Source organism: Schistocerca cancellata, chromosome 1 (genome assembly GCF_023864275.1).
Source record: "Schistocerca cancellata isolate TAMUIC-IGC-003103 chromosome 1, iqSchCanc2.1, whole genome shotgun sequence".
Taxonomy (NCBI): Eukaryota; Metazoa; Arthropoda; class Insecta; order Orthoptera; family Acrididae; genus Schistocerca; species Schistocerca cancellata.
In genome coordinates this window covers 1,120,676,962-1,120,701,897 of record NC_064626.1, presented here as the reverse complement: position 1 = coordinate 1,120,701,897, position 24,936 = coordinate 1,120,676,962, and the positions used below count along the sequence as shown (strand labels likewise).

General features: G+C 45.2%; 1 protein-coding gene and 1 non-coding gene across 2 annotated transcripts in view; both read right to left on the bottom strand.

Annotated features, from left to right (window-relative positions):
• Window positions 1-24,936, bottom strand: part of LOC126092356 (rap guanine nucleotide exchange factor 6-like) — a 356,519-nt gene that overhangs the window by 279,595 nt on the left and 51,988 nt on the right. The window lies entirely within an intron of this gene.
• Window positions 23,408-23,514, bottom strand: LOC126096915 (U6 spliceosomal RNA). The gene has a single exon (XR_007522075.1). It is a non-coding gene; the product is annotated as a U6 spliceosomal RNA (small nuclear RNA).

Sequence of the window (24,936 nt, the reverse complement as noted above, 5' to 3'; positions counted from 1 at the left end):
ACAGAAAGCAGGTTCAAATGGGTTTAGGCTGCAGCATTTATGTAGAAACGATGAGAGTTGCACAGGATAGAGTAGTGTAGAGAGGTGGATCAAGGCACTCTTCGGACTGAAGATGAATACCGCCGCCATGTTGTGCTCTTAATCCAAATAAAAATAATTGAAACACGCGAATTACGTTGCAGCGGTCGAGGTACATAGTTTTTTTATTCTCGCCATAATATTAATTTCGAATATAAGTTAGGAGAATTCCCATTTATAAATGATGTTGAGTGGTGGTAGAATAGCGGCAAATGAGGAAAGGCGTTTTTTATTAATTTTCTGCGGAAAAATTGATACATATTGCCCCAAAAATTCCGAAAGCCGCCACCCAACTTAGAGTTCTGGGAAATGTAGTATCCGCAACAGAATGTGTGTAAGAGGTGGAGGCTTGTAACGATCACCTAACAAGACGTACGAAAGGAGGCTAATTTAACTATGTAGTAGTGTGTGTTTTGTATCAATTCTAGACTGATTTGCTACAGGATACGGCTACTGTAGTTATTGACAACATTGACTTAAAAATTGTCTCAAAGTTATTAAGACGAGGCGTAGTTCCTCTATGTGTATTTAAAAAATGTGTCCTTTGTTGCTAATCCAGTAGTCAGTCTTTTTCTTTAAGAAGCGAACTGAGGTGAAAATATTCTAGTTTTGTTTCCAGTTTTTGTTAACTGCTACATGGAATTGGACAGTTGGTTATTCGATGTTTTATCCCTAAGCATTCTTTGCAACTTAGACACCACAGAATGAATTGTGAGAAGTGCAATATCTATGTTACGATACGGGAACATAACGACAATAGCTCTCCTTCTGCCCATGAAGTGAACTTCAAATACGGGAAAATACGAGTATCAGACTATAATATTTTTCCATTTATACCTTACGAGTGGGCCTGGCAGTCTGGCGGTGAAGTGTGTACCTTGCGAAGTGCTATAATCAAAAAATCACAATCAAAAACCAAGACTAAGTTCTCGTTCCGGGGTTCACAGCCAAGTACAATTTTGTGAACGAAATCGCCGTCATCTTTCACCCGTAAAATTATTTATTTGCAAACGTCAACATTGTAGTTTCAACCGTTGGCCATTATCAAGTGGAAAGAGTTGCACTTTGCACATGTCAAAACGTGAAATTAATCTGTCGTGACATGACAAAGAAGCTAGTTTCAGCGCATTGTGTTCCCTATTACGACCTCCTTGTGTCTACCACATTGATTCGTAAGCTGTAAAAAAAAATTACGCAAGTCCACAGGATACCATGCGACAAGATTTGCTTCTAATCTTCGTACATCCATATTTAAATTGGATGAAGGTGGGACACAGCTGGTATCATTTTTGTTAAAAATGAAACTCCTCCAGCTGTACTTAAGATATTTTAACAAAAAGATTTGCTTCTGTTTAACTTGAAAAAGGAATAAATATAGGTCATTTTACTCCATCCAGTATTACGGATGCGACAAAACGTACATTTTGAATTGCATTGTGAATATACTAATTTGCTCACAAAGCCATGATTAGGAACACAATGCCGTGAAAGCACGTCCTGTCTTGAAACAAAAACAAATCTGGAGGACTTCCAATCAGTAGCCAAATGCGTAGTCTAGCGGCCCCGTTGTGTTTCTTACACTGGTCAACTAGTTTTTCCAGGGGTTTTTCACTGTAAGTCCATAATAGCGTTGGTTCCTCCAGGCAGATTTTAAGAACTCAGTTTATTGCATAATATTTGGTTAGATGGACATCCGCAACAGCTTCATAGTAGACACACATAATTAACTTCAGTTGTAAATAGTTTTATTGGTTCATAATCACGACCGTTCTCAGGCAATTTTACATCGGTCAGACTGAGCTCATTTTTAACATCCGAGTCAAGGAACATCAGGGCCTAAATAATTCTTAGTCCACTTTATCTAGTCATTTGAAAGCTAATGGGCATTGTATTGGTGACATTAATAGCAATTTGAATATCTTTCATCGTCATCTTAAAGACTGCGTCTTTAATTTACTAGAGGATATTGGAATAACTCACAGCTTAAATAATAGCTCTTCAACTATCCTTAACCAGAAAATCGCGCTGTATCACGTGTAATAATTATTTCCTCTGAAACCGCGGTGAAAATTCACAAATATTCCCCTCAGACTTTCCTCTCAAGGAAATTGTGTTTTTCTTTTATCTCTTTAAGTCGACTAAATGTTACTATTTTCCCTTTGTGGATACTTGTAGCTACATTTATTTTAATCCTATTTGCAGCTTTTTTTACATTTCTAAGTTTTAACTTTTGCATTGCCAAGTACATAACTTTCTCATTTTTATTTTTTGATAATGCACATTTAACCATCTTCTATTCAGTTATACATTACGTATTCACCACTTTTTAACGTTCGGGCTAGTTCCACTAGATGGATTTACCTCCGCTTGTAATATGACGTTGTCTTACGTTCTTCGGCGATATTCTCTTAGCATTTCTCCCCTTTTTTTTCGTCCTATGACTCCCCACTTGTCTTGGTATATTTTGTGGCTGTCTGGTGCGACACCCATTCTGACTAACCCGACCATATCAACCTCACATTTATAGCTGGACAGTGAATCCCATTGTTGTTATAAAAAAACTCTTCTTAAATCTTACACAATCTCTGACTCTAGTTTCTTTGTTTTCCTTTTTGCTCTCTTGCCCGAAACCGGATACGCTTTTGAAGAAATAAAACTATTTAGAACTGAGGCGATTTATTATGAAGGTATGAAAGGCAGTGTATCGGCGGAACTGTCATTTGTACTCAGGTGATAGGTTATTAAAGTGAAAAAGCCGCACGGCGGGAATTAACACACTTGAACGGGGAATAGTAGTTGGAGCTAGACGCATGGTATACTGTGTTTCGGAAAGAGACAGGGAATTCAACACTCTGTTATCTACAGTGTGAAGAGTGCTGCGAATACCAAATTTTAGGCATTATCTCTCACCAGACAATGCAGTGGCCGACAGCCTTCGCGTAACGACGGAGTACAGCGGCGTTTGCGTAGTGTTGTCAGTGCTAGCAGACAAGCAACGCTGCCTGAAATAACCGCAGGAATCAAAGTGGAACGTACGAAGAACGTATCCGTTAGGTTGGAGTTAATGGACTATGGTAACAGACGACCGACGAGGCTGTCTCTGCTAGGCTCGTGACCACACCGATCGGACCTTGGACTAGCAGATAATCGTGGTCTGGTCAGGTGAGGTGAGTCCCGATTTCAGTCGGTAAGAGCTGATGAGAGGGTTCGAATGTGGCGCAGGTCCCACGAAGCCATGGACCCAAGTTGTCAAGTTAGTGGTGGCTCCACAATGGCGTGGGCTGTGTTTATATGAAATGGCTTGGCTCTATTGGTCCAACAAACAACTAGACCATTCGCAGCTATTCATGGACTTCATGTTCCCAAACAATGTTGGAGTTTTTATGGCTGACAATGCGCCATGTTGAAAGGTATGTGCTAAGGTCTCATCAGGGTAGATCCAGAAAATAAAGTCTACAGTTGCCAACCGCAAGGTGGAATGAGTATATATTTGACTAGGAGGATCTTTGATGGTTAAGGGAGACGGGCGGGCGCAGTAAAAAACTCTGGAGTCATAGATAGGTGCCCGGAGGAAGCAGATGGGTGGTGACAGCATTACGGTAGAATTCGCGCTGCGCAGTTTACACTGAGCAAACTTTAGCACGTTAATGGGAGAAGCTATACAATGATTTCAAAATGGTTTTCGTTAGATAATGTTCAGAGTTAGGATTTGTATGTCCAAGGTTTGACGCAATAACCGTTTCGTGAAATTTTTGTAAGAGTGGTTCGTGCTGTAAAAATGTTGGAAATGGTAGTTCTTGTGTATGACTTAAAATTTTAATCTAACAGCCTGAATCCTAATGCACATCCTTTGCTTGTATTGAATATGAAACTGAGTAGTAAAGTTAAGTTACCCACCAATGAAAGAACGTAAAGAAAATGAGAGAGCTGGATCAAACCAGTATCAGGACTGAAGACCACAACAACAACAACAACAACAACAACAACGTGCAATATGTATGTGTAGTTGATGGTCTGAAATCGATTTTCGTAAGACTAAAGTTATCAGAGAAAATTTATTTCAAATAACTAATTTTATGCCATTGCACAACTGGCATTATTGAAGTCAAGATATAATTTCATTACGTAAACATCATTGCCAGAAAATTTTTCAGTACCATCTTAATGCCACTGCACAAACGGCATTATTCTCTTAAACTTGACTACTGAGTCAAATATATGTTTCATTACCGGCGAAATGGAGGAGTGCAAGAAATAAGTTTGCAGACGCAGTCAGATGGAGGTTTGTTGAATAATTATTTTGGAACAATTTTATCTATGATCATCATCATCAGTTATCTGCTATATTAGCAGGTCCTTTGCCTCTCCATTTTCTGCGATCCATTGCTTCCTTCTTAAGGCTGCTGTATGTTATACCGTCCATCATGTCATCCAGTATCTGGAATCTCTTCCTTCCTCGCTTCCTTTTCCCTTCTATATAACCTTCTAAAACTGTTTTTATCAGTCCGTCATTCTTTCTTAATGTATGTCCAATCCAATTCTTTTTCTTCTCTTTATTACATCTAGTAACTGTCTTTTCTCTCCCACTCTTCTCAGTACCTCTTCATTTTTTACTCTGTCCATCCAACTTATTCTTTCCACCTTCCGCCATGTCCAGATCTCAAAAGCCTCCAGCCTTTCTCTGTCTTTTTTCCTCATAGTCCATGTTTCAGCGCCATATAGAAGAACACTCCATACAAGACATTTTACGAGTCTCTTTCTGAGTTCTCTGTCCAGACCGCTGCAGAAGATTCTCCTTTTCTTATAAAACGCCTCTTTTGCCATTGCTATCCTTGTTTTAATTTCTGTGGTGCACTTCCAGTCGGTGTCTATCCTGCTTCCAAGATACTTAAAATTTTGCACCTGTTCTAGTGTTTCTCCATTCAGCACAATTTTTATTTCCTTATTTTCTCCTATTGCCAATACTTTTGTTTTATTTGTGTTAATTTTCATTCCATTTTTTTTCCGTTGGTCGCAATGGTGTCCACCAAATTCTGTAATTCTTTTTCCCCTGTGGCTAGAGGGACCATGTCATCAGCAAATCTCAAGCACCCTACTCTTCTTCCTCCAATTTCTACTCCTTTGTCATCCTTTGTTATCTATGATACTTTAACTAATTAAAAAGGAAACAATTTTGGTTAGATACTTTCACTTTTAAAAAATAATTTTTATCTATGATACTTTCAATGTCACTTGTTTGAAGTACATCCTGGACAAATCGAGCGAATGGTTTGGCCACCCAATTCGCCCGACATGAATTCCATCGAATCTTTTGTGGGAGATAATCGTGAGGCTACTTCGCGCACAAAATCATGCACTGGCAAGACCTTCGCAATTATGGACGGGTATAGAGGGGCTGACATCATATTAGGAGGCATCCCGTGACTTTTGTCACCTCATTGTGTTACGTTCAGAGCTCGGAATTCATTTTTCTAAATATTTAGAGAAAGTTTACACCACCACGAAGTAGCTAGTTCCTGAACCGATTACGTTAGCTCTACATTCCTGAACCGAGTATCTTTGGTCTACATGCTGTAGTGGAGCACCGCGCCCACTAAGTGGGGCTGTCGGCCGCCCGCCCTCCCCCTGCCACTACACGGTCAGCTCCCGTACGAGGCGGGCCGCGCCAGCTCAGCCGCAGTCAGCCCGTGCCCAGACGAGTGGCCGCCACCCGCGCGCACGTCGACGCGCCCTGGCGCCGTAAATCAGCAGAGGTGAGGCGGCGGCCGCGCCGCCCACGCAGCCAGACAGCGGCCGGCAGACAATGGCTGCTGCCCTCTTGTGGCGTCGCCTCACGTCTGCCGGCAGCGGGGCCCCGCTTTACGACGGCTGCCAGCCAGCCAGCCACAAGCAGGAAGCTGACCTGAGCTGAGCCGAGGCGAGGTGACGTGTGCTGTGCTGTGCAAGTGTATGATCAGCACTCGTCATCCCTTTACATTCGTGTCTACTTTGGTGATACCGGCGTGTATCTTCTCTCAAATGAATACAGGCAGAAAAAAAGAACAAAACCTGCTGATATACAGATGGCTCCAAAAAATGTATCCACTGTTTAAAAGTCCGTAACTTGCAAACTAATTGAGGGAGTTGTCTCATTTTTTATGAAAGTGTAGCTTGAAGTCCAGCTTAAAGATATCACTGTGTAAGTAGGCTGTTTATGTTTTCTTATTGGCAATGTTACGTAGCGCTCTATATGAAAATCACTGGCTGTGCTGTGTGCAGTCTGTGGCTAGTTTGCATTGTTGTCTGCCATTGTAGTGTTGGGCAGCGGCAGCTGGATGTGAACAGCGCGTAGCGTTGCGCAGTTGGAGGTGAGCCGCCAGCAGTGGTGGATGTGTGGAAGGAAATGGCGGAGTTTTGAAATTACATATATTATGACTTTTGATGATATTAAGGTAAATACATTGTTTGTTCTCTATTAAAATCTTTCATTTGCTAACTATCCCTATCAGTAGTTAGTGCCTTCCGTAGTTTGAATCTTTTATTTAGCTGGCAGTAGTGGCGCTCGCTGTATTGCAGTAGTTCGAGTAAGGAAGATTTTTGGTGAGGTAAGTGATTTGTGAAACGTATAGGTTAATGTTAGTCAGGGCCATTCTTCTGTAGGGATTTTTTGAAAGTCAGATTGCGTTGCGCTAAAAATATTGTCTGTCAGTTTAAGCACAGTCGTGTATAATTGTTCTAAGGGGACGTTTCATACCTGTAGGTGTTCGAAATGGTCACAATTACCATCCACACACAAACGATGCCGCCTAACTGCAGCACGAACTACTGACTGCAACGTGTTCAGTTGGATATTTGCACATGAATGTACGATGGATCCTCGACGTTCATCCAATCTGCGTGGCTTTTGTCGATAAACTACGTCCTTTAGTGTTCGCCACAGGTAAAAGTCCAGAGGAGTTAGGTCTGGGGAACGTGGTGGATACTCCACAGCAACTCTACGGCCTATCCATCTTCCTGGTAGATTTTCGTCGAGATATGCCCTAACACGATTTTGGTAATGGGCTGCGGCACTATCTTATTGAAAGTAAACTCCTCCGTCTCCATACAAGTCTCGGATGGCAGGTAAAAATGGATGTCTGAAAGCCGGCCGGAGTGGCCGAGCGGTTAAAGGCGCTACAGTCTGAAACCGCACGACCGCTACGGTCGCAGGTTCGAATCCTGCCTCGGGCATGGATGTGTGTGATGTCCTTAGGTTAGTTAGGTTTAAGTAGTTCTAAGTTCTAGGGGACTTATGACCACAGCAGTTGAGTCCCATAGTGCTCAGAGCCATTTGAACCATTTGATGTCTGAAGCTTCTGAAGGTACACCTCACCGGTAACTGTGCCGTCAAACAAGAATGGCCCAATCAAGCCCCGGTAAGACAACCCACACCACTCATTTACTTCTTGCAAATTCACGGTCTACATGGACGTTCGGATTTTCGGCGACCCAGTAGATGCAATTGCGGCGATTTACTGTACCACTGAGTTTGAACTGTGCCTCATAGATCACACAAGCATCTCTTCAAACTCTTCATCGTTGCGCACCATGTTAGTAAACCACTCGCAGTACTCCATTCTACGATCTGGGTCGTCCTCGTTCATTACGTGTAGCAATCGTGTGATGTAGCACTTCCACTTCGCTGCCTTCAAAATTCACCGAACACTTCAACGACTTACTCCTGTTTCACGGGCACACTGTGTCACAGAATTCTGTCGTGAGCGAGTGAATTATTGTAACACACGACGGGAGTTAGCTGGACTTGTTACTGTTACAGGTCGTCCAGATCGTTGTTTGCCTTCGGCTTCAAATTTGTCTCGAATGCGACGAATGGTTAAACGTGTCGGTGGCTCTGATACTCATTTCGTCATTGCCGTTGAACCTCAATGATATCGTATTTAAAATACCACTTCAAAACTGACTTCCTTTCATCCAATGTAAGCCTTTCGCCAGCCATGTTACACGAGTAACTAGGTGCAACTAAGAACAAAACACTGACTATCTGGCGATTGTCATCTGACAAAACAAAGCAACGCAATACAACGCTTGTGTGCCGATTCCCAGAACTACAAACTATTACACTACCTAAGATGAGACAACTCCGTCAATTAGTTTGCTAGTTATGGACTTTTAATCAGTGGATCCATTTTTTTGGACCCCTCTGTATACTGCCGGAAAAAGTTAGTACACCTTTTTAAGGTTTCCAATTCACATCAGATATATTCACAAACAGTGCATATGGAGTACATGAAGTGATTACATGTACAAACCGATACTGCAAGCGGTTGTGCTGTGCCAGGTATGTACCCACGCTGAAACACCCATATCAGTACGCGATGTAGCCTCCACAGGTGGCAACTAAAATGGGAAAACTCTTTGATCCTTGGGAACTAGTTCACGGGTAATCGCTCTTTTTTTTTGTTTGGAACCGTTCATTTTTACTCGTTCACCGCCTATTTGTGCTTGGTATACGGTTCTTATGAAAAATTGAAAATTACTAGCATAGGTGACTGAAGATGGAAAGCGCCAAGAGGGTGCACTTGCCTCCGCCCTCGAGTACAGAGTTTTTATTTATTACAGAATTCTCACACACTTTTAACTTTCGTGATTCTCCAAAAACATCTCGTTTAGCCAACTGTAGCGTTATGTGGCTGATCGCAGTGAAATAATATTAGGTGGCGCACGAAAAACTGGCCCCGAGTACAGACTGCTCGCCAATTACGCACGATTTGTTGATCGCTACGAGCAGAATAGATAAACATGTAATAATTAGGCAATGAAGAAATAACTTCGAAACAATAGATGACAATTGATAGGCGACAATGAGCTCGGGGCCGATTTTTCGATTGCCACCCCGTACCACTGAAACAATATTGTAGAAGTTATCATATTCTCTTTAGAAAATGTGACACCAGACACTCGATTATGGAACGCGGACTTCATTCGGTTGTAAAAAATGGTTCAAATGGCTCTGAGCACAATGGCACTTAACATCTGTGGTCATCAGTCGCCTAGAACTTAGAACTACTTAAACCTAACTAACCTACGGACATCACACACATCCATGCCCGAGGCAGGATTCGAACCTGCGACCGGAGCGGTCACGCGGTTCCAGACTGAAGCGCCTTTAACCGCATTGCCACACCGGCCGGCTCATTCGGTTGTAAGTCGGTCTGCCTTCCGTAACAATGAACATGCTCTTTTACCTGGGATAAAAAAAAAAAGACGGAAAACTGCCACTCGTGTGTGCCGTGCCGATTTCCTTTGCATGAGTAATAACAAAAAAATTCTTGCCTTTTTACAAGTATTTCTTCTGCTGTTTATCGAAATAGTGAAATAAGCTCATATGCCGTTTTGTTACCTGAAAAGATGTATGTATTACATGCCACGTAATTTTTGCGTAATTTACGTAATCGTAAAATACATTTTAATTACCGGTCATAGACGCTGAATAGAATACGAAAAGAACCAGAAGTTCAGAGTTCAAAAAAGGTTTGAAACAGATCCGGAATGGGCGTACGCAGCGAAAGAAACTACCGACTACTCGATACTGTAGAGTTGTGGCGATTCGTGAATGAGTCGTTCATTTGAACGACTCTACATAAAGAATCGGAAGAATCGAATCGTGATACTGACGAATCGTCGTTCAAAAGAATCGTAAGAACGATTGTGTGTTTCCGAGTCGTGACGATTCCAAGTTCCAACGATTCATCGATTCTTAGTACGCTATGCTTCGAAGGCAACTTCCGAATCATGCCGAGTCGTGCCGAATGATTACAGCCGCCAGATGGCAGTCAAGTGGAGGACGCGTGTCAACAAAGGAAGCTCGAAACGAACAAACGAAGTTCGTGGGCCGTAATATTACGCGTGAAAACCAAGCTGACACTTGGCAGTGTCGTCTTCTCATGTAAATAGTTGTGCCAGTGGTAAGTTCTCAGACAAATTAAAAGCAAAATACCTATGCTTCGTATTTAGACGAAATGAAAGTTAAGCTAAATTTGCCTTGTGGTAGGGCTGTCAGCTGCGTTATGAATTGCAAGAGTGATGTGGACTTGGAAAGACATCTTAGCACAGAAAAACATAGGATGATATGAGCCAAATCACGTCTGCCTCACTGCTAGATTTTGTTACTATAAAACAGACGTCCATAGTTAGATACGTTCAAGCCACACAACCAAACTGGCATACCACGTAATTTTGCACCACCTTTCGCACAAATCGACTCCTCTTTCCTGGCATACTGAAATAAAACAATAGATGCAATCAAATCAAACGTGACGTATAAATCTAGAATCACACTTGTAACGTCATTTGCATGTTTACTCATAAATAAACTATTTATGGCATATATTATCATGACACAGTTCGATTCTAACCCCATTGACAATTTCAGACATGTCCTACCATCTGTGAGTAAGATGTAGAACTTTTTGCATTCCGTAAGAATCGTGCCATCGCAGAGTAGAATGAATCGTGAACGAATCGTAGGAATCGATTCGCAATGTGAAATTGAATCGTAGGAATCGAATCGGGAAAAAGAATCGTGTTGCCCAACTCTACGATACTGAACTATGAGCAGTCGGCAGTGAAACTGCGACGAGTGGCCACGCGGAGGAGGACGAGTCTGGCCGAACAAGACCGAGACCGACGGGAACGGGATCGAGGCTGGAACGACATCGACCGACGTGCCATTGCGGGAACGAGACCGACAGTTTTCCGTTCACGGAAACTAAGTAGAAATCCGCGACCGAAGTGAACTATAAAATACTCTTCCTTAGAATTCGTTCCTCGCTCGTTCCGCTCATCTTTATGAACCATTCCTTTGGACCCGTTAGTTCGCGAACGACCGATCTCTAGGGGCAACCCAGGAGCTCTCTGGCCTCCAGTGGATTATACAGTGGACGAATACTGTCCTTCGTCCTGGTATACGCTACGCCACGCCTGTTCGTCGTGTTCACGTAGTTGGTTGACGAGTCGCACGAGTCACTTCTCGTTCCATCGCGCTCGGTTCGACCCAAGTTCGGAGATCGTGCTGGCCAAGGAAGTTGCCGCACGTCTTGCGGGGCACGTTCAGATTCACGGGTAGTGTGTGGGAGATCATTATCCTGTTGGGACAACACATCACCTTTCTGTAGCAAAAACAGTAAACAACGATCTGTACGTATCGATCGCTGGTTAGCGTCTCCTCCAGAAACACCAAAGGTTAAAGGGAGCTTATCGCACCCCAGATCGCAACGCCTGTGTTCGGGGTCAGTGTGCCTTGGACGGATGCACTCTGCGAGACGGCACTCAACAAATCTATGTCGGACGCGGAAACGACCATCACATGGGTGCAGGTAGAATCTCCTTTCATCGAAGAAGACCATGGCGCTGCATTCCATCTTCCAAGTGATCCTCTGATGGTACCAGTCGATTCGTCCACGTCGATGCTGTGGCTTAAGTGGGAGACGGGCTAGAGGTGTGCGTGACCACATTTCCACTACTAATAATCGGTTCGTAGCAAGTCGTGTTGAAACGTCTGGAGTCACAAGCCGTCAAACATTAGCTCCATACTTAATCATATACAACCGTCCGCTCGACGAAAGATCCGTACCTAAAGACTGGAAAGTTGCACAGGTCACACCAACATTCAAGAAAGGTAGTAGGAGTAATCCACTAAATCACAGGCCCATACCGTTAACGTCGATAGGCAGCAGGATTTCAGAACATATATTTTGTTAGAACATTATCAATCACCTCTAAGAAAACTGTCTATTGACACACAGTTAACATGGGTTTAGAAAACATCGTTCCTGTGAAACACAGCTAGCTCTTCATTCACATGAACTGTTGAGTGTTATTGACAAGGGATTTCAGATCGATTCCGTATTTCTGGATTTCCGGAAGGTTTTTGACACTGTACCACACAAGCGGCCTGTAGTGAAACTGAGTGCTTGTGGAACATCGTCTCAGTTATGTGACTGGATTTGTGATTTCCTGTCAGAGGGGTCACAGTTCGTACTAATTGACGGAAAGTCATCGAGTAAAACAGAAGTGATTTCTGGCTTTCCCCGAGGTAGTGTTATAGACCCCTTGCTGTTCCTTATCTATATAAACGATTTGGGAGACAATCTGAGCAGTCGTCTTAGGTTGTTTGCAGATGACGCTGTCGTTTATCGACTAATAAAGTGATCAGAAGATCAAAACTAATTGCAAAACGATTCATAAAAGATATCTTAATGGTGCGAAAATTGGCAGTTGCCCCTAAATAACGAAAAGTGTGAGGTCATCCACATGAGTGCTAAAAGGAATTCGTTAAACTTCGGTTACACGATAAATCAGTCTAATCTAAAAGCCGTAAATTTAACTATATACCTATGTGTTACAATTACGAACAATTTAAATTGGAAGGACGGAGTACATCGAAAAAGTTCAAAGAAGGGTAGCACGTTTTGTATTATCGCGAAATATGGGAGACAGTGTCACAGAAATGATACAGCATTTGGGCTGCACATCATTAAAAGAAAGGCGTTTTTCGTTGTGACGGAATCTTCTCACCAAATTACAATCACCAACTTACTCCTGCGAATGCGAAAAATATTTTGACACCGATCTACATAGGGAGAAAAGATCACCACGATAAAATAAGGGAAATCAAAGCTCGTACGGGAAGGTATAGGTGTTCGTTCTTTCCGTGCTGTATACGAGATCGGAATAATAGATAATTGTGAAGGTGGTTCGATGAACCCTTTGGCCAGGCACTTCAATGTGATTCGCAGAGTATCCATTTAGATTTAGATCTGTGCTGTGGTTGCTGTACGATTTGCCACTGCTGGCCTTGCAATACGACGATCCTGGTGGGGCATCTGTGCTGCATGGTCCGTAATCTCGTCTGCGTGTGTGTGAATGTTCACTCGAGTACTGATACCGGCATCGTTGCACAACTGACACAGCTCGTCCGATTTTTGTTACTGTCCCTCGACTCTGAAGGCCACAATTCGACCCTTTCAAACTGGCTCAGTTGGCTGTAGGAGGGACGAGTGCGTCTCCGTGGCATGGCTGCCTGCTTACTTAATTGACCCGAGTGCACCACATTGAACCTTCTGACTGTGAGCATTCCCTATTGAAGAGTAGACACAGATGGTGCTTAGTGACTACGCCATTACGCTATCTGTTGGCGGATGACGTGAAAACCACTGTGACTACAGCTATTCCGCAGGTACCATATCTCGTCGTCGGATCAAAATTGACGTCTTTCCAGATGTATTAGGAAACTTCGCGAAGCCCTAGAATTTTGTGATTGTGCTAGTGTTTTCCTGCTGAAGTCTACGAAAGCTATGTGAATTCTTCCTGTTGACCTTGAAGCTTTCTTCAGTCGCACTGCGAAGTCCTTTGCCTTCTCGAAAGCCAAATAAATCAAATAAATTGGCGCTGTTAGTATTGTTGTTGTTGTTGTTGTCGTTGCTGCTGCTGCTGCTGCTGCTTTACGGGGCTCAATATAACCGTCAGCAGCGCCTTACAATTATCGCAAGATATTAGACCGCACAGTCCCTCTGAACGGTACAGCGGAGCCACGTGATTCAAGACAGACTACTGAAACATTGGTATCAGACCTGACAAGCCACGAAGAGGCGAGACCAGAAAAGACGATTGCCTGATCCCTGGTATAACAACCGGACGAGCCAGCCATCCTCTACACGGACTGAAAGCTTCTACCTGAGAGTGTAAGTAGAAGGACAAACACAACATCTTAAGACACGTGTCAAATGAGCACAGAAAATTGAGGTGAGGTCTGCCAATAAACTGGTTTGTACCCTTTGGCCATTATATAAATGACCATCATTTAGAATGTGGCGAACTGTAATCAGAGCATCACATGCCTCACGAACAGGTGGTTCTTCACGCGTAAGAAGCAGTCATGCATCACGGGGCGTGTAAAGGTAAACTTCAGCACTTCTAAGCGGCCGAAAGACGGTGCGCCTCTACCATACATTCCCTTTTTTTATCCAAACTTATTATCCATCAAGCCAAGCCACTCTCTCTCCCGAAGACGCATTACAGACCTAGCAGCAATGACGGCACGGCACGCAAAGGACTAGGAGAGTGGGTTACGTTCGGAAGGGTACATGCCTCCGTGGCCGTAGTATTGGCAAACTCATTCTCATTTCTCTTGATACGTAGCAGAATTATACCTTTCCCCGTCTTTGCGGCTGGACGGTTGCATATGCTGAATGGTACTGCAGGGTACTGAGTGAATCATAGCAGATCAAAAATTTGAAACTACAGTAACGTTTCATTCTGATCCACGGCTTTACGAATCGCAGAGTGTTCAGTAGCAAAGATAGAAAACTCGCTAGGCAGACGGAAACTAAAGACACGAGCGGCAGAAACGACGGAACATCCAGGAGCAGCCCCCTGTTTGATCGCATAGGTAACCTAACAGTGCTCAGCTGAACTGGTAAAAAAAATATTTCTTCTTAAATCGTCTGAAGTGGACAGTTTGGGGCACTGTCAAATGTGGAAGTATTCTAGGTTTAACTAACAGAGTGGTGGTTTGCAGCAACCCGAATGGCCTGTTACGCCGTGGAACCACAGAGATGATTAGTAGACTGGCAATAACATGTACAGTATCATCGGTATATGGCAACGAGCGCAAATGACGTGTAAAAAGAAATGGTTATAAACTGATACAACTACGTTACCTTTAGAATTTTGACGTAATGGTGAATACACGCATCGTGTTTGGCTGTAATTTTTCGTGCAACAGACGGATGATACAAAGAAAGGAACACGACTCAATGCAAGCGTAACTAAACATCTTAGGTACTTTTTGCTTTTGTACTGTATGTAAGGCTAAATAATTACATTGTAGTTTGTCTTATGTGAGATACCAGCATTTCGGTTTACTAAATGATTTTGCCTTTCATTAATCTTTTCGTTTAGAATAAATTGACTGCCTCTGCGGAAGTGTTTCATTGCACACTACTGGTTAGTTTCAACTGTTCGCTCTGTTTCAGGTGCCCATTTTCATTTCTCGACACGTATGGCATTATGCAATAATAAAGGACCAAACATGAGATAATACAGTATTGGTACCCCACGAAAATTGCCAAGTCGAAAACCACACTAAAAAAACTTAATCCCACATGTTTCAGCGTAAACCTGGACATACGAAGGTGCACTTTAACCCCAGTACAATAAGAGGGGTGGGGGGTGGGGAGGGGAGAGAGAGGAGGAATTTTAAATTACTAATAAATCATCGACAAGTTTTCTATTTCATGCTTTATTCAAATGAAGTCACAATTAAAAGGTTATGTATTACTTAATTGCCATTATTAGTTCTCCTGTTTTATACCCTACTTTCAGTCGTAAATTTTACACGGATTAGTTATCTGGGGTTAAGCCGAATTACGTATCTTAGTGTGTTTCACCAGAATCCTATGCTCTGAGTATTCTGATGTCCTGTTTCTTTTATGACACAGTATAAGATCGCTCAACGCTATAGACATTTTGAAATGGTCATGAAAGTAACTATTCTCCTTAGTTACGATGTATACAAGCAACTTATTTTTGAAGAAAATTCGTATTCCTTCATACTAGGTTTCTGCAGTGCTGTGTATACGTAAACGTTATTGAAATGGCCGCAGAACAATATTGCAGGGTGGATAAAACGACCACGATATTACCGCACTCGACCTCTCGTGTCCGTTGTCGGAAACATGCGGTGACAAACAAGTACAGTGGTGACTAGCGAAATTCATTGCATTGTGAATGTTTTCAGAAAAATAGCGCATGCGCTATTAAGTGGTTCACCGTGCCCATGTGAAGGATCACCATAAGAACTTCCGATAAAGCGACTGAAGTTCCTTCACTCCCACGTGAAATATTGTGGTCAACTAATACTTGTAGCAGTAGAGTCTAGTTTTGATGTATTACGTTAAAGACTGCTTCGCTCTTTTGCATTCATCTAGATAGGGTACGATAAAACCGTTGCTCTAAGTACATTAAATCCGTATCTCCCGTCCGAACAATATGCCCGAGTAAGCAAGAAATTTGAAACAGAAATGCGACGAAAAATCATGTGGACAGAAAAAAAAACTGAGCATGGGCTTCCTACGTCATCGCAGGTGCTGCGCATGGGCAGTAATGCCTGTTTTCTGGCGCCCTCTGGCAACTTCTCAAATGAACCTATCATGAGATATAACGGGCGTCGGGGTGTGCGCGTGGACGTGTTTGTAGCGCGCGCCCGTTTTGAGCAGGTGGAGGTGGATGAGGACAAGGCAGCGAGTCGGGGGGCAGGTGTCTCGCTGAGAGCTGTGCTGGCCGGAAGTGGGGGCCGCCTCGCCGGAAGCCGTCTGCCTCCTGCTGCTGCTGCTCGCTGCCCACAATGGGCGCGACGCGAGCCGAGCTGTGATAGGGGTGGGGGGGAGGGGGAGCTCGACTGACTCACTGGCGGACAGCTACCTCCATCCAGCAGCCAGCGGAGGGGGCATTCATTGTTCCGCGCACAGACGTAAATTACTAGACTGGCAAAGACGCTCCTTCACTGAAGCCTGACGTATGGTGAGGTAGATGGGGGACTTACGAAGATCCTACTACGATTTTCTAGAACGAAATGACTTGCGCTTTACGAGATGATCTGAACAAATTCTGCAGTAGAGCAAATATTTGCGTACTACTTGACACACACACACACACACACACACACACACACACTGTAGAATCCTGTTTGACAAGAACACCGAGTTACATATACACATATTTAAAGCAGATTATAGTCTTCGTAAGAACACCAAATGAATAAAGACACTTGTTATCTATGGCAAACAGAACGTTCTACTTATAGGAACACTTGCATAACTAGCACACTACTCGAAGGAAAGCTGAAGTTGATCAAAACAGGTAAAACCTCATTAACATATGTGTTTTAATACTGGATTCATTAAACCCCTTAAATTGTATATCAACTATTTGAACACGTTTCTGGCCACCAGGCAGGAAAATACCGCTGGCTGAACATAACAATTGTAACAAGCTGAAGGTAGTAAACAGTAATTAGAAGTCACGGAAAGGTAATCAGATCCGCCTTCCCCAAGCACTCCACTCACTGCCCTTCGCCTTGGCGACACTACGAGCAGCAACACGAACCGAAGTCACTGGAGAATCGCGAGATTTCACAATAGTGGAGGTTCCTCTACTCTAATTGAAATGCGCTCAACTTAAAACTTGCAGGATCCGGTTTCGACGAGGTCTGGCAGTCCATACGCGCCACCAGCGGTCCGGCGTGTTCTCACCTTGCGTGGACCTGGCTCCTGCTGTGTCCCCAACCGAACTGCTCACTCACACGACACGCAAGAACTACGACGTCACCCCAAAGATAGGGTCACAGTTCCTAAATACCTCCGCTGCTGTCACTAGCGGACAGGCAACACTTGTGAAACCAAGTGGTGAGAGGTACCATGCCCTCTTTTGCATGTCACCTCTCATTTTCATCAATTTTATTAATGTTCTACGTCATTTCACGGTAGTAACAGACCAAATAAGGTTATTGGAGTGGGAGTATTTGTACTGAGAGCTCAAAAAAATACTTTTCACTCTATTCCTAAACATGTTGTTTTACTTCCCTGGGTGTCTTTTGCGAGGCGAGCATTGGAGGACGCGGCACACTGCGTTGCCGGTCGGGGGCTGCAATTCCCTGAATTCTGAGGGGTTTGTGCAATAGGCTTAAGTGCCTGGCGGAACGACTGACGTCGGTCGAGTTTCGCCTATTGTATGCAGGGCGAAACAACCTGCGAGACGTTTGAGTGTCGCCGCAGTTTGCGTGTTTACCGTTCTGGTGCGTCCGGAACGAAGATTTCTGGCACCGACTGACTGCGCTGTCCTCTTGATTCAGAGGAAACTTTTTGACTATGCCTTGCTGAGAGCGACTGTCTGGCCTAGACCACCGGCCATCCGGTGCAAGTTGTTTTTGTAGCCGGTCAAACGGCAAGTTCAGCGCCCTCAGCTGAATAGCAGAGGCATGATTGGTCAACTTAAACTGAGGCTAGTTGACATCATAAAGCCCTGCTCGAAATTGGAGGGAACAGTCGCTATTGGCGCGAATTATGTTCCGAGACAGTGTGGGGGAATTTTGGAATCAGAACTGAATGCTGATTCGCAGTTTTTCGAGGAGAGTAGGGAGTAGAGCAATGTTAGCTTGGCTTCGCGGACAGGGAATTCGGGATCTGGTCTTCCTCGGAGTCGCTCCTTTTCCGAAGAACTTAGAATTCTCGGACAGCTTTCGTAGCCGGGGGTTGACACCGAGTCGCTGCACGGCAGAAGTCGGCGGCCGCACCATCAGGACGCTGCCTACCGACGACATGCTGCAGACTTCAGTGCTGGTACAGTGTTTTGCGGCCCCGGCATTGTAGGACCTTTTACTGAATCCCTCAGCAGCACGCGTGCTCGCTTTGCTTCAAAATCTACCTTGCTTGTTTCTCCATGTGATCCCATTTGAGCTCTCACTACTAATTGCAATACTGCTATATAGTCGGGAGATAAATATACACTCCTGGAAATGGAAAAAAGAACACATTGACACCGGTGTGTCAGACCCACCATACTTGCTCCGGACACTGCGAGAGGGCTGTACAAGCAATGATCACACGCACGGCACAGCGGACACACCAGGAACCGCGGTGTTGGCCGTCGAATGGCGCTAGCTGCGCAGCATTTGTGCACCGCCGCCGTCAGTGTCAGCCAGTTTGCCGTGGCATACGGAGCTCCATCGCAGTCTTTAACACTGGTAGCATGCCGCGACAGCGTGGACGTGAACCGTATGTGCAGTTGACGGACTTTGAGCGAGGGCGTATAGTGGGCATGCGGGAGGCCGGGTGGACGTACCGCCGAATTGCTCAACACGTGGGGCGTGAGGTCTCCACAGTACATCGATGTTGTCGCCAGTGGTCGGCGGAAGGTGCACGTGCCCGTCGACCTGGGACCGGACCGCAGCGACGCACGGATGCACGCCAAGACCGTAGGATCCTACGCAGTGCCGTAGGGGACCGCACCGCCACTTACCAGCAAATTAGGGACACTGTTGCTCCTGGGGTATCGGCGAGGACCATTCGCAACCGTCTCCATGAAGCTGGGCTACGGTCCCGCACACCGTTAGGCCGTCTTCCGCTCACGCCCCAACATCGTGCAGCCCGCCTCCAGTGGTGTCGCGACAGGCGTGAATGGAGGGACGAATGGAGACGTGTCGTCTTCAGCGATGAGAGTCGCTTCTGCCTTGGTGCCAATTATGGTCGTATGCGTGTTTGGCGCCGTGCAGGTGAGCGCCACAATCAGGACTGCATACGACCGAGGCACACAGGGCCAACACCCGGCATCATGGTGTGGGGAGCGATCTCCTACACTGGCCGTACACCACTGGTGATCGTCGAGGGGACACTGAATAGTGCACGGTACATCCAAACCGTCATCGAACCCATCGTTCTACCATTCCTAGACCGGCAAGGGAACTTGCTGTTCCAACAGGACAATGCACGTCCGCATGTATCCCGTGCCACCCAACGTGCTCTAGAAGGTGTAAGTCAACTACCCTGGCCAGCAAGATCTCCGGATCTGTCCCCCATTGAGCATGTTTGGGACTGGATGAAGCGTCGTCTCACGCGGTCTGCACGTCCAGCACGAACGCTGGTCCAACTGAGGCACCAGGTGGAAATGGCATGGCAAGCCGTTCCACAGGACTACATCCAGCATCTCTACGATCGTGTCCATGGGAGAATAGCAGCCTGCATTGCTGCGAAAGGTGGATATACACTGTACTAGTGCCGACATTGTGCATGCTCTGTTGCCTGTGTCTATGTGCCTGTGGTTCTAGCAGTATGATCATGTGATGTATCTGAGCCCAGGAATGTGTCAATAAAGTTTCCCCTTCCTGGGACAATGAATTCACGGTGTTCTTATTTCAATTTCCAGTAGTGTATTTGGTTCATTAGGACCTCCAGTCATTATCGTCAGGCTATTGCATCACGGAGAGTAGGAGCCCCTTATTCTCGAGCCAACTCTTATTCTCATAATACTCGTATTTCAGTATACCCTATCCTTTAACTTACTGTGTGTGTGTGTGTGTGTGTGTGTGTGTGTGTGTGTGTGTGTGTGTGTGTGTGTGTCGACAATCATGTGCATTTATGACCTGATGTATAATAAATCTCATTGTAATATTTAATCCGCATATCACTTCGTAGATATAGACAGAATCCCATTTCCTGTTGCTTATTATGATAAAGTTTTTTTTTTTTTAGTAGATTACAATTTTTATTAAATTATTGTGTGTTCTCCGTATTTTACAAACTAGCAGGGTCCACCATTGCCTTCCGTTAGTGTTGTGCTCATAATTAATTAGCTGGTACATAAGGAGGGGGTCGAGTGCATGTCTCGTTCTGATGCAAAATTCGTCTGAATTAAAGAGGTACAAACTCTTCTCCACCCGGCACCTCGCAGTGGCGCCAGTCAACACAAGAAGAAGACAAACAACCTCAACCTTGTCAACTAAACGATACAGTGTGGCCTCCAACAGAAGACGGAAACCTACACAGCACCAACGCAAATTGCAGCACGGCTCATGTTTTTACGCGATGTTTTTAGATTCAGAACAGTCTGTACCATATTTACAATTGGGACAAGTGCCGCGCGAGTCAAATTCGGAAGTACACCCAACTATCCACTACAGCGTTAAAGGAAAGACGGATTCATTACTTCCATGCATGGTATAAAAACTTTCACGGATGATGGAGATGAGTAAATGTGTAAGTCGGAGGTATAAGGGATGCTGTTCAGAGTCCCTGTTTACGAAGACATTCTTGTTTTGCACCTTAACACCACCTCTGAAAGTTTCCTATCCTACAGTCTTAACAACAGTACTGGTACATATTTCTACTGTCAGATGTGTCAGAGCGATTTTCGCTTGTAACTCTCGACTCTGTCGTTTCCGGACTTCACCATTCCTGAAAGTTCTGGAGTCATCACGGAATCACCTTTTATTACAATACGGAAGGTTAACATTTAAGATTATGCACAGGAATAAGTATTTATATTCCTTCATTGAACATCTGGCTTGTGGAGAAAGGATGACAACTTCTATTGCCGACGGTAATATACACTGGGGTGACGAAAGTCATGGGATACCTTCTAGTATCGTGTCGGACCTCCTTTCACCCATCATAGTGCAGCAGCTCTACGTAGCATGGACTCAAGTCGTTCGAAGTCCCCTGCTGAAACATTGAGCCATGCTGCCTCTCTCTCTCTCTCTCTCTCTCTCTCTCTCTCTCTCTCTCTCTACAGCCGTCCATAGCTGCGGATGTGCTGCCGGTGCAGTATTTTGTGCACGAACTAATCCTTCGGATATGTCCCATAAATGCTCGGTGGGATTCATGTCAAGTAATCTGGGTGGTCGGATCACTCTTTCGAACAGTTCATAACATTCTTCCAACCAATCGCGAACAAACGTGGCCCAGTGAGATGACGCATTGGCACGGAAACATGGAGTCCATAAATGGCTCCGAACGATCTCCAAGAAACCAACCATTTCCAGTCAACAATCGGTTCAGCTGGACTAGTGAACCCAGTCCTTTCCATTTGACACAGCCCGCACCACTATGGAGACCCCACCAGCTTGCACACTTTCCTCCTGACAACTTAGGTCCATAGCTTCGTGGGGGTCTGCGCCACACACTAAGCCTACAATCACTTTTTGCTAACTGAAGTCTGGATTTACCTGACGAGGCTACGGTTTACCAGTTTAGGGTCCAAACAAATTTCAAGCGTAGGGTATGCAGTACAGGCGATGTCGTGCTGTTAGCAAAAACACTCGCGTCGGTCGTCTGCTCCGTAGCCCATTAACGCCACATTTCGGCACACTGTCCTAACGGAAATGTTCGTCCTACACGTCCCACATTGATCTATGGGCTTATTTCACGCACTGTCCGTCTGTTACCACTGACAACTTTTACGCAAAAGCCGTTGCTCTAGGTCGTTAAGTGTAGGACGTCTACCACAGCGTTGTCGTGGTGAGAGGTAATGCCTGAAATTTGGTACTCTCGGCTCCCTTGACACTGTGGATCTCTGAGTATTGAATTCCCTAACGATTTCCGAAATGCAATGTCCCATGCGTCTAGCTCCATCTACCACATCGCGCTCAAAGTCTCCATTATCGTCGCGCGGCCACAATCACGTCGGAAACCTTTTCACATGAATCACCTGAGTAGAAATAAACAGCTCCGCCACTTTACTGTCCTGTAACTTGCGTATGCGATACTACCGCTATCTTCATATGCCATACCCATGACGTTTGTCATCTCAGTGTATTTAAATGCAATTCCTTTTGGATGCCATTCTGAAGTGATGTAGTGTCTAACCCAGCATGGCCTTGCTGAGATGATTCAGTGGACATAGTAGTAGTCAATGTTTTTTTGGGGGGGGGGCGGGGGGGGAGGGAGGGACGTAGGGAACGTCCGTAACGTTTCTCAAGAATCTCTCTTGTAGCGTGTAGACCGCATCCTCCTCACCTTAAGGAAGAGTGTATCTGGAAGGAAAAGTTCATCCTTCCGTGAGAGAGCGTCACTTTTTGAGCATCCTGGATACCACGGCACGACAAATAAACAGTTAACACATATTTGGATGTAGTGCCGCGGATAGACGCGCCATGTCACGGATTGCGCGGCCCCTACCGCCGGAGGTTCGAGTCCTCCCCTTTGTGGCGCGCGCGTGCGGTGTGTGTTTTAGACTAAGTTTGTTTAAGTAGTGTGTAAGTCTAGGGGCTGATGACTAGTCCCTTAGGAATTCACACACATTTGAACGTTTTTGGATATAGTCCTACGCACTTTAGCTCTCAGGAGACTTTAAGCGGGTGGTGGTGATAGAGACGGGAGGTACCATCCTTACATCCTCAGCTGTGTTGTTGATGATGATGGGTTTGTGGGGCGCTCACCTGCGCCCTTATCAGTGTCAAAACGGAGTCACAGTTTTTACACAGTCCATTTTCTTTTTACAATCCAATCTAGTCACTCTCACAAAATGATGAGGACAACAACACCAACACCCGTTCCCGTGCTGAGAAACTCCCTAACCCGGCCTGGAATCGAACCCTGGACCCCGTGATCCAGAAGCAGCAAAGTTAGCCCCATTTTTCTGTTGAGCTTATTTTGTTCTATATTGTTCGCTGAATTTGTTCGGGGCGGACGTCCGATGATACCCATTCGGGTTTTTCGTTTATCTGTTCTCTCAGTTTTTTTTATTGCAGAGGGCAGCGAACCCTCTGACCGAACACGCTGAGCTACCGTGCCGGCTATTATATGTGGAACGCTTCACGATTTTGCGTGTCATCCTTGCGCAGGGGCCATGCTAATCATCTCTGTATCGTTCCAATTTTAGTATGTGTACTGCCGAAGGGGGTACAGCCCCTAGACCACGAGCTGCGGACCCTCTGCTGTGTGTTTCACCGTTTTGTAGCAGAGGCGCCGATTCAGCCCGCTAAGTTTTCAGAGCAGACGCGGCGGGCCAGAATTAGCTGGACAGCCGTATGCTCGTGGGCACACGTCAGGGCCCGTTCTGTCCGCGAGTTTCATCCGTAAACTGAGCGCCGCGCAGCGCCACACGTAAACCGGGCGCTTGTTAACTGCTGGACGCCGGCGGCTCAGGCAGCCGAAACCCGCGGCCCGCGTATACTAGCAGCCAGTGTTGACGCGCCTCGCCGGCTCTGCGTGTCAACACTCGCCTCCCACGTCACGTCGGGGTCTGCCGGCTAAACACACGAGCCTCGAGATCTCTCGCGGCACACTCGCAGCGGTTATTATTCGGTTACACCACTACCCCTCCTTCTACAAACACCGTTCGGCATCCACTGTTGCATAAAGCCGCCTCCACACTTTGTCAAGCATTGTACGCTACAGCTAGAGGCAGTCAGCACGTGCATGAAGCTCGCTCGTTGCTCTTAACCTTGCCAGTTGCTCCGGAGTGGGTAGAGGAACTCGTGGGTCGAATATACGAGGGTCACTCCAAAATAAATGCACACTATTTTTTTTATAAATCCATGTTTTATTCTACACGCTTGAAAGTTTTGCAGTGTGTAATATATCCTTTAGGTACAATATTTTCATTTCTTCACATAATTTCCATCCCTCTCAACTGCCTTATGCCATCTTGGAACCAGCGCCTGTGTACCCGCACGGTAAAATTTTGGACCAACCTGTTGGAGCCACTGTTTGGCAGCGTGCACAAGGGAGTCATCATCTTCAAACCTTGTTCCACGAAGAGAGTCTTTCAGTTTCCCAAGGAGATGATAGTCACATGCAGCCAAGTCAGGACTGTAAGGCGGGTGTTTTAGTGTTGTCCACCCGTGTTTTGTGATCGCTTCTATGGTTTTTTTTTGGCTGGCATGTGGCCGTGCATTGTCGTGCAACAGCAAAACACCCTGCTTTTGCCGATGTGGTCTAACACGACTCAGTCGAGCTTGAAGTTTCTTCATTGTCGTCACATATGCATCAGAATTTGTGGTGGTTCCACTTGGCATGATGTCCACAAACAAGAGTTCTTCGGAATCGAAAAACACCGTAGCCATAACTTTTCCAGCAGAAGATGTGGTTTTGAATTTTCTTTCTTGGGTAAATTTGCATGTTGCCGCTCCATTGATTGCCTCTTCGTCCCTGGTGAAAAATGATGGAGCCATGTTTCATCACCTGTCACAATTCTTCCAAGAAATTCATCTCCACCATTCTCGTACTGTTTCAAAAGTTCGCTGCATACCGTTTTTCTTGTTTCTTTGTGAGCCACTGTCAACATCCTGGGAACCCAACTGGCACAAACCTTGTTCAATGCCTA